Below are 14,882 nucleotides of genomic sequence, written 5' to 3' on the forward strand. Positions count from 1 at the left end.
CAAAGTTGTCACTCCTGACCCTCGAGTAATACCGGGTGAGCAAAAAGGTTTATGGGACCAGTTGCTCCAGCAAGGATTGCTATCTTTAAGGTGGTAAGTTTCCTGTAAAAATACAACGAGCGGGTTGCATGCAATTTGCTCAACATAAACTCGGAAGGAGGCGTTTTGAGTTTGGGAGGAGCATCCTCCGGTGTTGAGGGTCAGCATTGACAGTGCCATTATGGCTATAGCAACTTGAGCGTACGTAATGAATGGAGAGAAGGTAAAAAGGAATTAGCTCTCCAGAGTGCTGATCAATTTGTATATCCTCTGCTGCATGTTACGTTTTACTAGGGGGCTGTTTTTCAGGGGCTTTAATTGTTTAACTAGCCCTGGAATATTTGATGTATATTTCCGTGCAATCTGGGCAGGCTTTTTCCGCCCTTTCACGTTTGATAGAAATTTCACAATTTGGCCTTGGGAGAGGGGGCCTTGAGTCAATGGGAGTGCATCTTCCTTCGGGATATCTTCATCCGTTTTGGGCATCTTCCCAAGTCATGGAGTCAGTGTCTGTAGATGAATCTCCAACTGTGGAGGATGGGGTAGGAGGGATATTGGGGGTTTGGGAGTCAAGGACTTGTGTTAGGGTTGGAGAGTCTACGGTTTCGGTTTGGGAGGAGGGAGCTTTCCTGGCCACTTTCCGAAGAGGAGAGGGGGCCTTCAGTGTAGTAAGAGTAGTATCGTTTTCGTTTGATTCGGGTGTTAGTTGCTTACGTTTTGAAACAACTTCAGAGAAAGTTCGGACAGGTGATGGGGGAGTTTTCCACACAGGCGAAGGGCACGCAGAAATAGATGTGGGGGGAGGGGACTTGGAGGACACGACTATGGGCGTGGTAGTTGAATTGCTGGACGGTTGAGCAGGTGATGTCAGAGGTATGTGCAGTGGGGAGGATTGAGGCTTCCTAATGCGCGAGGGGGTGGCTGAGGTTGAAAAGGGCCCACGATCACGAGGTGGTAAACTAGGGAAATCAAAGGAGGTGGGTACAGGTGGGGGCATTGTAGTTGCCGCCAAGGGGGGAGGTGATGGTGGCATGGGGTCCGAAACCGTAGTGAGAGGCGGGGAGGATCCGCGCTGGCGCACTCTCGTGTCATTTGAAACTGGGGCAGCGTTTGTCTTTGACTGATTAGTATTTGTGCTTGTTTGAGGTTTCTTACAATTGCGGGAAATATGACCAAATTCACCACAGTTAAAACATCTAACTGACTCAGTTGAAATAAATACACGATAGTTCATACCTGAAAACACGAAATTAATGTTATCTGGAAGTGTTGTGTTAGGTTTCACTAACACTTGAACGTGCCTTCTAAAACTCATAATATGGTTTAGACGCTTGTCTTTAAATCCTAGAGGTATTGGTTTGCAGTCGGACACAACTTTGCAAAAAGGTGCTAGATTTTCAGTCAAGACAGAATTCGGTAGTTCTGGGTATACATTAGATAAAATGACTCGAGTAGTGGGCCGTACAAGGGGGGTTAGTTCAAGAAAGGCCCCCTCATACTCGAGGCCTTGTTGTACAGCATTGACAACAGCTTCTTTGGATTTTAGGTACACAGCTATGCGACCATTAGAGATGCGAGAGGCAGATATTACGTCATTAGCGGGTATCGTTGTAGTAAAGACATTGATATAAGATTGTATCGTTACATTTTCAATAGCTTGAAAGCTTACACCATTGTGACGGGTGACATTTTTAAAATGTCCTACATTGTTTAACAAAGGGCCAGCTGCACTTGTGGTACGCTGGCCCTGTACACTACGTTGGTTTGCTTGACTGGCCATGTACGAACCAGTCTAGAAACCTTACAAAAAATAACAGAAAATGTGTTTAAAAAACACTAAAATTGGTAAACCTGACGAAGGAGGATCGAGTCTATATTAATCTATAACCCAACACAATTTTAATGGTACAAAATCAAGGACCAAATGGTCATATAAATCAGTGAAAAACCAGAAAAACCGGAGCTCGAAAAAAACACAACTACCTCACGAAAGAAAGAAAGAAAGAAAGAAAGACTTTTTTTGACTTTTCAAATGAAAACTTTATTTACAAATTATAATCACAAAAGTCAGGTATATAATAAAAGAATAGTTTGACATAAACATTCAAATGAGATCAAGTTGATTACAAGCACAGAGTTATAAAATCAAATGTTTAAATGAGCCATGCAATGCTGCCCTCGTTAATTGTAAAAAGTAATCTATTCATACACCATTTACGTGAAAAAGCATCAATATTAGAACATAATTTGTAATAAGTAAATTCATAGAGTATTCTGTTTTTGAGACGATGTAACCAAATTATAAGTGGATCGGTGAAATTTGAGGTACGGTACATAAAATAAATTGTACTTTTTAAACTAATAATAAGGAAATTAGCAAGGCGGATAATCTTTCTGTCACGCCCTCTGGCATGCGGAATGAGTGCCCAGTACAGGTCAAAATTAAGTTTGAGAGAGGGGAGGAGATTGTTCAACAGTCTATGAAGAAGATTGAGAGGGGGTTGAATTCCTTTACATTCGATGAACAGATGTTGAATGGTTCCTGCTTCTCCGCACCATCCGCAAAAAGAAGAAATGTCTGTATTAAGATGATGGAGTACAGTGAGCGACGGTAAAATATTGTGAAGGAGTTTGTATTGAATATCAGCCTCTTTTTTAGGTGTTGGTAGTTGATAGATAGATAGCCAGTTCACTTTTGTAGATGGATCGAGAAATCCAGTATCATGCCAATGTGAGCTTGATGAGATTGTCGTGTTATCTAGTTCTTTCCTGTAGATTGTGTAGATGGCTTTAGAAGAAGCAGTAAGTCCATTTTCGGAAGAAGCCAGAGTGAAGTTGATCGGAGTTACTGGAACAGACAATAAATCAGAGTATTCGTGTTGACAGCCTGAGTCATTAAAATATGTAGGAAAAACTTTAGAGAGTGCAGTTCGAATGAGTAATGTTTCACGTTCGATGAGACGCGATGATGGTTGTCGAAGTCCTCTTGGAAAGTTCTTTTGGAGACAGCTACTCTCAATCCAAAGACCGGTTGAGTGGTTTATCAAATGGCGAACTAGTTTCACTCCGCATGCCATCAGGCGCGTCGGAAAAAAATTATCAACATCAATTGCATCAATAATATGAAAACTACTTAAGGGCATGTTAATTGCATGGCTGAAAGAGAGGGATTGTGTCACAATTCGAGCTCCAGATGTCAACCAAGCTCGCAGAACTTCACTATAGTAAACCGGAAGACTTGTGTAAAACTTAGGATCAATTCTTGTAAAGAACAAATGGTAATCAAATCCTAATTTACAATACTGTCTCAGAAAATGAGCCATAAAGTCATTTACTGGATGAGAATTTAACGAAAAAAACCGTTGAATAATCGAAAATCTGTAAGTTAGAACACGAGCTTGGAGACAAGCTAGCCCCAGCCCTCCTTCGTCAGGTTTTTCATACAACACTTCTTTCTTTAACCAGTGCCGCTTATTTGACCAGATAAAATTCACAATTAAATTCTGAAGTTCGTTTAATACATTTTCAGGAGGAGAAAGAACTGCAAGAACATGAAATATTTTTGATGCAGCGAGCTGGTTTGCAATCAATACCTTGCCTTTAAATGAGAGTGAGTTCGATAAACGAGACCACGAAATGAAAGTCTTATTAAGTCTTTCTTTACATTTAATCCAGTTTTGTTTAGAATAATTAAAGGTGTTCCCTAAATGAACTCCTAAAAAAGGGAGACCTTCACTATTCCAAGAAAAGTTGAGGGGTTTATCATTCCGCCCTTTCCAACGGCCGACCCAAAGGCCTTGTGATTTTTTTGTATTTAAACATGCAGCAGAGGCCAGACTAAACATATTGTAAGTTTGTTCAACTAATTCAAAGCCAGCATCGGCTGTAACAAATATCGATACATCGTCTGCATATGCAGATACTACACAACGTTTGTTAATAGCAGGGATATTTAATGCATGATTTGACACGTTCTCTCTTAGTGAGTTCAGGAGAGGCTCAATGGCGAGAGTATATAGCAACCCTGATAGAGGGCATCCCTGTCGTATTCCTTTCTCAAAGGGGAAGGGAGCTGTCAGGGATCCACACACTTTAATAAGGCTTTCAGCCCCTTCATACAGAATTTGTATATAAGATATAAAATGACTTCCAAAGCCCATGCGTTTCATAACATTGAATAAATAAACATGATCTACATTATCAAATGCCTTTTTCTGGTCCAAGTTCAATACAGCCAAAGAAATATTATCAGTGTTTGCATAGAACAAAATATCTCTAATGAGATTAATGTTGTCATAAATAGAACGACCGGGGATACAATAACTTTGGTCTCTTCCAATAACATGGTCAATGCATGATTTTAGCCTACTGGCAAGCAGCCTAGCAAAAATTTTATAGTCTGTGTTGAGGAGGGAGACGGGACGCCAATTTGAAATATCAGCGAGGTCTCCTTTTTTGGGGAGTAAAGTAATGACCGCCCTCCTAAAAGAGTATGGTAAAAATCCAGATTCAAGAGAGGAGGTAAGAACTTCGAGAAAATCATCTTTGAGCATGGGCCAAAAGACATGATAAAATTCAGAGGTAAGTCCATCGATACCAGGAGACTTATTTTTGCCTAGCTGCTTGACAGCATTATCAAGTTCTTCTACAGATATTGGATTCTCAAGGTCCTTTGATAAGGACGGATCAAGCGTCTTGATATTTACAAGTACACTATTGATGGCGCTCTTGTCAGTTGGCTTTCGAGTGTAAAGAGATTCATAAAATTCCCGAACATGATTTTTTATCTCAGAAGGGTTCTCCGAAATACGTCCCGAAGCGAGCCGAATGCGGGATATACTTTTTGATAAAGAATTCTTTTTTTCTAAGTTGAAGAAAAAATTGGAGCATGAGTCTGTTTCATTTGTGTATTTAAAGCGAGACCTCACAAGAGCTCCGCGTGCTTCATTTTTCAGTAACGAGTTTAATGCATTTCTATGCTCGTCGAGAGTATATTTATCTTGTTGGCTAGATTCTTTTGCGCTCTGAAGTTTATCAATCTCTTTGTTAATTTCTATTAGAGCTTGCCTTTTCCTTTGTACTATTTTTTTGCTATACATTTGAGTAATTGATTTTATATGAACCTTGCCGAAATCCCACCAAGATGCAAGGTTCGGGAAGTCATTTTTTTCTTTTTGCCAATCTGACCAAAAAAGACGAATAATATCAATGTAACTTTCGTCTTCCAAAAGAGTGTTATTAAAAATCCAATATGCACTTTTTCCTTTAGCTCGTATTGGAAATTTCAAGGTTAGAGAAACTGCAGAGTGGTCAGATAAGGAACAAGGTATAATTTCACACTTATGAATAGAAGAAACTAGACACGATGGTACATAAAATCGATCTAATCTAGACTTTGAAAAGCCCTGTGCACTGGCTGGATTGTGCCGTTGCCAGGTGAATTTCTTTTCATTTGGATTTAGAAAACGCCATGCATCACAAAGAGAAGATTTATTCAGAACATTTTGCAAAGCCGTAACAAGTTTAGGTCTGCGTTCTGTGAGCGTGCACAAACGATCAATCGCAGGATTTTCAGTGCAATTAAAATCACCCACAATCACAATATTATCTTCGCAACAGGTGGATATATGACAATTAAGGGCATTAATAGCTTTAATTGCCATTTCATCAGATTGAGGAATGAGTGTGTTGTATACATGATAAATACAGTTATTATGGGAGAGCTTGTTATACAATATATAGCCATCAAAAACAATACAAGTAGATAAAATATCGACTTGAGAATTATTAACCAAAGTTGTCACTCCTGACCCTCGAGTAATACCGGGTGAGCAAAAAGGTTTATGCGACCAGTTGCTCCAGCAAGGATTGCTATCTTTAAGGTGGTAAGTTTCCTGTAAAAATACAACGAGCGGGTTGCATGCAATTTGCTCAACATAAACTCGGAAGGAGGCATTTTGAGTTTGGGAGGAGCATCCTCCGGTGTTGAGGGTCAGCATTGACAGTGCCATTATGGCTATAGCAACTTGAGCGTACGTAATGAATGGAGAGAAGGTAAAAAGGAATTAGCTCTCCAGAGTGCTGATCAATTTGTATATCCTCTGCTGCATGTTACGTTTTACTAGGGGGCTGTTTTTCAGGGGCTTTAATTGTTTAACTAGCCCTGGAATATTTGATGTATATTTCCGTGCAATCTGGGCAGGCTTTTTCCGCCCTTTTACGTTTGACAGAAATTTCACAATTTGGCCTTGGGAGAGGGGGCCTTGAGTCAATGGGAGTGCATCTTCCTTCGGGACATCTTCATCCGTTGGGCATCTTCCCAAGTCATGGAGTCAGTGTCGGTAGATGAATCTCCAACTGTGGAGGATGGGGTAGGAGGGATATTGGGGGTTTGGGAGTCAAGGACTTGCGTTAAGGTTGGAGAGTCTACGGTTTCGGTTTGGGAGGAGGGAGCTTTCCTGGCCACTTTCCGAAGAGGAGAGGGGGCCTTCAGTGTAGTAAGAGTAGTATTGTTTTCGTTTGATTCGGGTGTTAGTTGCTTACGTTTTGAAACAACTTCAGAGAAAGTTCGGACAGGTGATGGGGGAGTTTTCCACACAGGCGAAGGGCACGCAGAAATAGATTTGGGGGGAGGGGACTTGGAGGACACGACTATGGGCGTGGTAGTTGAATTGCTGGACGGTTGAGCAGGTGATGTCAGAGGTATGTGCAGTGGGGAGGATTGAGGCTTCCTAATGCGCGAGGGGGTGGCTGAGGTTGAAAAGGGCCCACGATCACGAGGTGGTAAACTAGGGAAATCAAAGGAGGTGGGTACAGGTGGGGGCATTGTAGTTGCCGCCAAGGGGGGAGGTGATGGTGGCATGGGGTCCGAAACCGTAGTGAGAGGCGGGGAGGATCCGCGCTGGCGCACTCTCGTGTCATTTGAAACTGGGGCAGCGTTTGTCTTTGACTGATTAGTATTTGTGCTTGTTTGAGGTTTCTTACAATTGCGGGAAATATGACCAAATTCACCACAGTTAAAACATCTAACTGACTCAGTTGAAATAAATACACGATAGTTCATACCTGAAAACACGAAATTAATGTTATCTGGAAGTGTTGTGTTAGGTTTCACTAACACTTGAACGTGCCTTCTAAAACTCATAATATGGTTTAGACGCTTGTCTTTAAATCCTAGAGGTATTGGTTTGCAGTCGGACACAACTTTGCAAAAAGGTGCTAGATTTTCAGTCAAGACAGAATTCGGTAGTTCTGGGTATACATTAGATAAAATGACTCGAGTAGTGGGCCGTACAAGGGGGGTTAGTTCAAGAAAGGCCCCCTCATACTCGAGGCCTTGTTGTACAGCATTGACAACAGCTTCTTTGGATTTTAGGTACACAGCTATGCGACCATTAGAGATGCGAGAGGCAGATATTACGTCATTAGCGGGTATCGTTGTAGTAAAGACATTGATATAAGATTGTATCGTTACATTTTCAATAGCTTGAAAGCTTACACCATTGTGACGGGTGACATTTTTAAAATGTCCTACATTGTTTAACAAAGGGCCAGCTGCACTTGTGGTACGCTGGCCCTGTACACTACGTTGGTTTGCTTGACTGGCCATGTACGAACCAGTCTAGAAACCTTACAAAAAATAACAGAAAATGTGTTTAAAAAACACTAAAATTGGTAAACCTGACGAAGGAGGATCGAGTCTATATTAATCTATAACCCAACACAATTTTAATGGTACAAAATCAAGGACCAAATGGTCATATAAATCAGTGAAAAACCAGAAAAACCGGAGCTCGAAAAAAACACAACTACCTCACGAAAGAAAGAAAGAAAGAAAGAAAGAAAGAAAGAAAGAAAGAAAGAAAGAAAGAAAGAAAAGGAAAATAGGGGTACTAACTTTGAAGAAGGTTACGACTTTTAGAGTAAAGACAACCAATTGGCAAATCCAAGTCCATGTAGCCAGGTTTAGAGCCCTACTAGTCAGCAAAATACTAAGTACAAAACAGATGGAGCTATAATAACACACAAAGTGAGCCCCCGGTCCTCCCCCAATAGGAACAAGCTTGTTAGTTTGCAAATTATACCACAATTATTGACGATTTAACAAACACATTAGTTTTGTAAAATTAGAGGCAAGACTAGGTACATAAATATTGGGTGGGATGAAATTCCAAGGTTTAAGTTGAATAATCAAAGCCAAAGTATAAAGTGGGCCTATTAAAGTGGCAGAACACTATACGCTCTACCAAAGTGATGTACACTTAGTACTGCCCCGTTTCAGATCTGAAAAGAACAGAACACAAGACTTAAAAAACTGGTAACTCTGCAGTTGGCAAATTTATATGAAGACAAGTCTACAACTTGTAGACTTGTCTACAAGTTTGCAGTTGGCAAAAAACACAAAAATGTTCTAAGTTATTTTACTAAACTTTTTTTTTAAATTTATGGTGTCAGAAGGTGCTTAGGGTGGGGATGGGGGCAGGTTGGGGTTGCCTCATTCCTGGTGCTCGCATTGTCTGACTAATGAGATATATAGTCCTGTTGTATTTTAAGTCCATAAAGATTATGCAAAAAACTATCTCCTCGCACTTCAAGTTATCATTGTTTTATGTAGTGACATATGCTTTTTTCATGTGTACTTAAAGTGATTGTCCCCTTTTAAGGCCTTAATAAAACATTTCCAGTCTGTGCTTACGTTCGCATTGGTGTGGACCGATATAGATACCGGGCTGGTGTTAAATCAACACTGGCGTTTTTGCAGTGCACGAATTCCTAAAGGCAGTCCTTAAAATGTCCCTTTTTCTGATCTAATTATAACAAATTTTCAGCTCGCGCTTCGCGCTCGCATCACTTAATTAGTGAAATAGTAAATTCCTACAAACAAGCCATAGAATGCCCCTCTTCAGGTCTGAATTTCAAAAATTGTCAGCTCGCGCTTCTCGCCCGCAATATTTCATTAGTGAAATACGTATCATGTTCATGATTACAATGACCACAAAAAGTGCTTCATGTGCCAGTGTAATTCTAACAAAATCAGCGCTTGGCGCTTGCATTAGATGACTATGATGAGATACGTACGCACTTCATAAATTCCAAAAGATAGTCCTTCGCGCTCGCATTGTTTGTTTTGTAAGACAGGTACGTATCATGATTACAAAACTTTGCTTATAATGTCCCTTTTTAGGACTGAATATCAAACATTTTCAGCTCGCGCTTCGCGCTCGCATTATTTGATCACTAAGATACATATCCGTTTAATGGCACAGTCCTTAAAACATCTCTATCAGGTCAGTATACCTGGCAATTGAGCGCGCTTCGCGCGCCCACTTAATGACTCTAAATTTTTTCTGGTGCCCCCCCCCCCAATGCCGTGACCCACGGTACGCCACTGTTTAGCAGTAGCGCTCTTGAAATATTAGTTGAGAAATCTTGCACAGAAGGTCAATTAAAAATTAACAAATCTTTGATTTTGATATTATTAATGCATAGGGTAAATCATTATACTGCAAGTTAGCAACTACGGCACACTAGCCTTTCTATTTTGATCCAAAATGTTTATTTTTAAAGTGCAAATATCTTTGTATATCTTTGTATAATTTACCTTAAAGTATTCACCAAATGCCACCAATTCAATTCTAAAAATTCAAAATCTTTTAGCATGTGATTATTGTAGGGGGGGGGCACATCCCCCATCAGACTCCCCCTGTGCTCACGTTGGCGCTGTCACGCCAAATTTAGTTGGCAAATTTAGCTGGTACACCCCCCCAACAAAATGCTTCTGGCTACGGCCCTGAGTCAGTGGCCTGGTCGGTCAAAAAATCTAAGTTGGCTTCCAAAAATTGATTCTAAATTGACTGCTGCTACTTATTAAAGCGGACATAGCTTATTTCATATCGGCCTGGGAGATACGATTTTGGTGTCTAAACCACTGGTTTAAGGGCCAAAATAATACATTAGGACAGGTTTATAAGGCCAGTCAGTGGTCTGGTATGACCAAAAATCCAATATGGCTTCCAAAACCTGATTTTAAAATGGCTGTTGATACTTAAAAGTGGCATAGCTCATTTTAAATCCGCTTGTGAGATATGATTTCGGTGTCTAAACTATGGTTTCAAGGGTCAAATTATATATTAGGACAAGACAATGGCAGTCAGAGGTCTAGTATGTCCAAAATTACAAGATGGCTTCCAAAAATGGAGTAAAAAATGTTTGATGTTACTTATAAAAGGACATAGTTTGTTTAATATCTGTCTGGGGAATATGAGTTTGGTGTTCAACCATGGTTTAAAAATGTCAAGTAGTACACTAGGGTAAGTTACAAGACCATTTACTTGTCTGTATGTAAAAAATCCAAGATTACTTATAAAAAAGGGGGTGTAAATTGACTGTTGCTACTTAAAAGTATGCATAGTTTATTATAAATACACCTTGGAGGTATGATTTTGCTGTCTATACTAGAGTTTATAGGGTCAAGCAATACATTGGGTTAAGTTGAAAGGACAGTGCAGGTGTCAGGTATGTCCAAAAATCGAAGATGGCTTTAAAAATGGGGGTCTTAAATGACTGCTGTTACTTAATAGTGGATGAAGAACATTATAAATACACCTCGGGGATATTATTTTGGTGTCTACACTAGGGTTTCAAGGGCCAAACAATACTTTGGGACTGGTTACCATGATATGCAGCTATCCATTTTGCCTCAAAATCCAAGTTGGCTTAAAAAATGGGTTCTAAAGTGACTATATACTGTAGAAATAATCTTGGTTCTTACACTTAAATGCATGGGGACAAGTTAATATTGTTTCATGAGTTGGTAACAGCACCCATTTTGATGAAATTTTAGAATCCATCATGGATTCTTTGACAAACTTGAGTACTAACCATCCTTGTTACTTGTCCGATTGTATTATTTGACCCTTCATACCACAATTTGGACACCAACATTATTTCTCACAGATGAATATTCTAGAACTCTGACCACTATTGAATATGAGTCGTTTTAGATTCCTTTTTAAAAAACCTTCTTGTGTTTTAGGCAAACTGGACAACTGCATATCAATGTAACCAGTCCAAACGTATTGTTTTAACCATGAAACCATAGTGTGGACACCGAAATCATATCTCCTTGGTGGATTTTAAATGAACTATGTCCATTTTAAAAGTAACAACAGTAATTTTAGACTCCGATTTTTGGAAGCCTTCTTAGATTTTCGACATACTGGACCACTGACAGTCCTTGTAACTAATTTTCTTCCTTTTGAAACCATGATATAGGCACCAAAATCATATGCCCTTGACGAATGTAACATGAACTATGTCCATTTTTAAATACCATCGCGGCTAATTAATACTATTTTTTAAGCCACCGTGGACTTTTGGACATACTTGACCACCCATCGTCCTTGTAACTTATCCCATTTTATTATTTGACCCATTAAACCATGGTATAGGCACAAAAATCATATTCCCGGATATTAAACAAACTATGTTGGTTTTTTTTAAGTATAGCAACAGCATTTTTTACTCCACTTTTGGAAGCCATCTTGGATTTTTGAACAAACCGGACCACTGACTGTCCTTATAACTTGTCACAATGAATTATTTGACCATTGAAACCATGGTCTAGACACCAAAATCATATCTCTCATGTAGATGTGGTATGAGCTATGCCCATTTTAAGGATAAACAGCAATTTAAACTCAATTTTTGGTAGCCATCTTGTATTTTTGGACACACCAGACCACTGGCTGTCCTTGTAACTTGTCCCGATGTACTACTTCATCATTGAAACAATCGAATGGAAACCAAATTAAAGCCACTTAAGTAAGTAATAGATGAATTGTGGATTTTTTAGACTACGGCAGCCATTTTGGGCGCCATCTTGGATTTTCCTGGTACCCTGGAGTGCTAATATTCACTCTAACTTGTATAAATAAATTCGTTTACCCATTGGACCATGGAATATGAACCCAAATAGGATTCTAGGGTGGATAATGGGTGAGTATAATTATATCAATTTTTAGTGAATGTCGGCCATCTTGGACGCCATCTTGAAAATGACCACTTTCCCGGATGCGGATTTTGGTAGATATTTAGTATGTTATTCCTGAGGTCAAATACTGCCAGAAACAGTTGAAAAATCATTTGTTGCAATTTGTTCCGGGTCAAACCATATATTGACCCGTCTGATATATTACTAGTTTGATGGGTCCGTATTGAAGACGGCGCTATCAGTACCATTATTCTAACTAGATAAACGCCATCTACGAAATGAATCAGAATTCCCTGTTAGAGCACTAACGATGACCCAAAAAAAAGGGTTCCGCCCTAAGAAAAAAAAAGGGTATCCGCCTACGATGACGCCCCCCAAAAAAACTAACAAATAAAAAAAAAAGTCCGTCAAAAGTCCGTCCCTGTGCCCCCCCCCCCCCCTGGATCCGTGTCTGCCTTGATTCTAGGTCTAAATATGAAACACGGGCGCATGTTTATTCAGATACTCAACTTGTTCTCTATTTAAATCATTATCCAGTTTCAGATCACAATATCAAACATTTTCTGCTCGCACTTTGTGCTCGCATTATTAATGTAGGAAAATCCCCTATTACTCATTCTTTTCATGATTTACAAAACATGAATATATTAGAGTGTCCCGTTTTTAGGTCTAAATCTTGATTTTTTTTATTGCTTAGTTATATACCTATCCTGTTCACGATTACAAAAATTGATTAAGATTTTACATTCTTTATGTACAAATGTCAAAAAATTGTCAGCTTCGCGCTCGCATTATTTGACTGTTTAAAGAACAAGTCCACCCCAACAAAAAGATGATTCAAATAAAAAGAGAAAAATCCATCAAGCGTAACACTGAAAATTTCATCAAAATCGGATGTAAAATAAGAAAGTTATGACATTTTAAAGTTTCGCTTAATTTCACAAAACATTTATATGCACATCCTGGTCGGTATGCAATTGAGGAGACTGATGACGTCATCCACTCACTATTTCTTTTGTATTTTATTATACGAAATTCGAAATATTCTAATGTTCTCCCCATTGTCAAGTGTTATGTTTGTTTGATTTTTCTCTTTTTATTCAAATCAAATTTTTGTTGGGGTGGACTTGTCCTTTAAATATGTAACGTTTTCATGGCTAAGTGCATGCAAGCAGTCCTTAACAGGTACCTTTTCGATCAGTTCAAAACGTATATAAAAAAATTCTGCTCGCGGTCTGCGCTCGCATTATCAATGTAAGGAAGATCCCCACTTACTGATCCTTTTCATAATTTACAAAACTGAATAGAGTGTCTCGTTTAGTAAGTCTAAATCTCGAAATTTTCTGCTCATGATGGTTTGTTTCGGTCATGTTCGCTCATTTTGGTTCACGTAGCAGACGATGCTAGCCTGCTAGTATATAGTATACTTACGCAGACCCTATAGTAAATCAAAATCAATTCTGGACTCGATATTTGCTTCCTCAAACTGTAGCTATATTATAAATATCAGTAGGCAAAGCTTTATAGTACAAGAACATTGTTACTTTCAACATTAAATGCGTTAATTAAGTTTGTTTGGACTGTACTAATTGTTTCAAATAAAAAGGGTCTCGAAACAAAAACTATCATACGTTAGTCACGTGACGTTGTACACAGAAATATGCCATGTTCTGCCTGCTCGATCTCAAAGTTTGGGAGAAAAATAAGATGTAACCATTATACCAGTCATAAAGTATTATACATCAAACTGTAGGTAATTTATTTAGCATTGAGATGATAATCATGCAATCTCGACTTTTTTACCCTCAGGGATATACCAGTGGGAAAACAAAGGTGCCAGCGTCTCGAAAATATGGGTGGTTTTAGACCGTTTGCCATAGCAAGAGTTGTGAACATGGACACTTTCAAATGAACAGCGAGACGTTAATAGTGAATTAATTGTAATAATATTTACATCAAATTAACGGAATTGGATAAAATGTTCACACTATTATCAATCTGGTATGAGATTATTAATAGTTATAAAGATATTCTGCAATATTACGTTCATGAAAACCACTGTTCCCTGTGTTGAAGCTGTGTGAGGGGACTTTCGGACACTCAAATGCACGCGACTAACCATTATGCGCGCTTCGCGCTCGCATCAATTGTTTAGTTATATATTTATTATGTTTAAGTTACAAAAAGTGCTTAGAATTTCCATTCCTTAGGTAAAAATGTCAAAAATTTCAGCTCGCGCTTTGCGCTCGCATTATTTGATTTTTTGAATAAGTTACATCTTCATGGCTAACTGCAAGCAGTCTTTATACAGTATTTTTTCCATCAGTTCATTTCTGCTCACACTTCACGTTCGTATTTGCACACACATCTTTTTCAGGATAACAAACATTGCCTAAAATGTTCAAAATTGTAGGAAAAATTCTTAGCTCACGCTTCGCGCTCGCATTTTGCTATATGAAGTGACTATTAGGAATACCCCTTAAAAGAAACAAAAAATCATCTACGAGCGGCCGATCGGGAAAATATGGCTTAAAAAAATTCCGCCCCCCCCCCCCCCCCCGTTGGCAAAGGCTGGATCCGCCCCATTCCATATCCGGTGGACGATTGGCTCTGGGTTCTTATATCGTTGGTGCAAAATTTCGGTTTTCCCATTTAGATAAATGGATTGTAAGAGTCCCCCTCTTTGTTGCCAATTTGTTTTCTTCTCCATGATCCCCTATGATACTGATTTTTTTTTTAATTCAGTGAAGTTGCTTTTTCAATTATCTGTGTTTGTATAGAAGATATTTAACTAGAATTAAAACATGATTCATTAATTGATATTTAGCTTTAATTGTCTTCCCGAAATAAA

Source organism: Lytechinus pictus, chromosome 12 (genome assembly GCF_037042905.1).
Source record: "Lytechinus pictus isolate F3 Inbred chromosome 12, Lp3.0, whole genome shotgun sequence".
In the NCBI taxonomy this organism is placed as follows: domain Eukaryota; kingdom Metazoa; phylum Echinodermata; class Echinoidea; order Temnopleuroida; family Toxopneustidae; genus Lytechinus; species Lytechinus pictus.